The sequence below is a fragment of the Arachis hypogaea genome, chromosome 14, assembly GCF_003086295.3.
Source record: "Arachis hypogaea cultivar Tifrunner chromosome 14, arahy.Tifrunner.gnm2.J5K5, whole genome shotgun sequence".
Classification (NCBI taxonomy): domain Eukaryota; kingdom Viridiplantae; phylum Streptophyta; class Magnoliopsida; order Fabales; family Fabaceae; genus Arachis; species Arachis hypogaea.
The window spans coordinates 70983893-70985944 of record NC_092049.1 but is presented as its reverse complement, the minus strand read 5'-3'; the positions used below and the strand labels follow the sequence as shown (position 1 = coordinate 70985944).

General features: G+C 41.8%; 1 non-coding gene across 1 annotated transcript; it reads right to left on the bottom strand.

The window, feature by feature from the left end:
• Positions 1–1269: 1269 nt before the first annotated feature.
• LOC112746418 (small nucleolar RNA R71) lies at positions 1270–1373 on the bottom strand. The gene has a single exon (XR_003174304.1). It is a non-coding gene; the product is annotated as a small nucleolar RNA R71 (small nucleolar RNA).
• Positions 1374–2052: the final 679 nt, after the last annotated feature.

Sequence of the window (2052 nt, the reverse complement as noted above, 5' to 3'; positions counted from 1 at the left end):
AGATTTCAATATCTCCTAAACCCAATGAATTCCCCATTTCTGATTTCCACTTTCTCTTTACATTCTGCAATTCCATTCTTGCAATCATCCCCATTCCCTTTTAATTTCAGCAATTTACATTTTGCTCTTTAATTCATGCAATTTAAGATTCAGCCATTTAATTTTCTTGTCATTTACTTTTCCCGCCAATTTTACATTCCGCAATTCTCATCTCAAATCTTGATTCCGCTCAACTAGAACACACTTCTAATCCGAATTGCTCACTCAACCAATCCTTGTGGGATTCGACCTCACTCTATTGTGAGTTTTTACTTGACGACGATAACCGGTGCACTTGCCGGAAGGAATTTTGCCGATCGTGCAATTTCCTAAATCGTAGCATAACACGTTTATGCGCATCAAGTTTATGGCGCCGTTGCCGGGGATTGGTTTTCGATTGACAATTCTCAAATTGGAAGCTAACTAGATTGAGCAATTTTCTCTTGCTTTGTTAATTCTGTTCTAAATACTTGTTGAATTTTAATTTCTGCACTTGGTTACATGCTTTCCTTCTTTATGCCTTTAAATTCATGCAACTAACTCACTGACTCACTAACTGTTTGAATTAATTCCTCAATTGAGCTGACCATACTCTTCCATTAACCAAGAGTATTTTACCTGTTTGTGTTTGAGCTGTGTTCTTGTATGACAGGTAGGAGAGGAGAGACATCAACTCCTCCATATACCGAACCGGAAAGGACCCTTCATAGACTTAGAAGGGAAGCAAGAGGGAAGAGAGTAGTGGGAGAAGAGGAATCTGAAGGAGAATCTGAGGACAATTTTGAGGAAGCTCTAGATCTCAACATGGATAGAGAAGTTCACAACCATGAGAGAGCTGATGGAAACAATGCCATTCCTGAGAGGAGGGTTCTTAGTTCATACATAAACCCAACCTCTGGGAATTGTGGTAGTAGCATCCAGAAACCACCCATTCAGGCCAACAATTTTGAGCTCAAGCCACAGCTAATATCATTGGTGGAAAATCATTGTTCCTTTGGAGGAAGTGCTAATGAAGACCCAAACCAACATCTCACAAAATTCCTGAGAATTTGTGACACTGTGAAGTCCAATGGAGTCCAGGAAGATGCCTATAAACTGCTCTTGTTCCCATTTTCACTTAGGGACAAGGCAGCTAAGTGGCTGGAATCATTCCCAAGGGGGAGTCTAACCACATGGGATGAGGTGGAAGGCAAGTTTCTGGCACGTTTCTACCCTCCACAAAAGGTCAATAGGCTTCGATCTGAGGTCCAGACTTTTAGACAACAAGATGGTGAAACTCTCTACGAGGCATGGGAGAGATTCAAGGACTTGACAAGGAAATGCCCACCAAACATGTTCCATGATTGGGTGCAATTGCACATCTTCTATGATGGGCTCTCTTATGAATCAAGGAAGGCTGTAGACCATTCATCAGGAGGTTCATTGAACAAGAAAAAGACCGTGGAAGAAGCCATTGAAGTGATCGAGACAGTGGCTGAGAATGAGTACTACTATGCATCAGAAAGGCACAACACTAAGGGAGTCATGGAGCTGAACCATGTCGATACAATTCTAGCCCAAAACAAGGTGTTTGCCAAGCAACTAGCAGAGCTTACCAGGCAATTAGAAACAAAGCAAGTGGCTGCAATACACACACAAGATCAAGAGGAAGTAGGCATTGAAGGAGGTGATTGGGATGAGGTTAACTATGTGGGAAACCAACAAAGGCAATCATATGATCCACACTCCAACACTTACAACCCAGGCTGGAGAAACCACCCAAACTTTGGGTGGGGAAACCAACAAACCCAACCACAAAACCACAAACCTTACAACCACAACCAACAAAACAATTCCACATACCAAAACTCCAACCAAAGATCATACCAAGCCATACAAAACACTTACCCCCAATCATCATATCATGGCCAAAATAATCAACATACCCAACCTAATCCGAACCAACAATTTCAAGATCAATTAAACCGGATGGAAGGAATGATGGCAACCATGAGCCAAGACATAATTGAATTG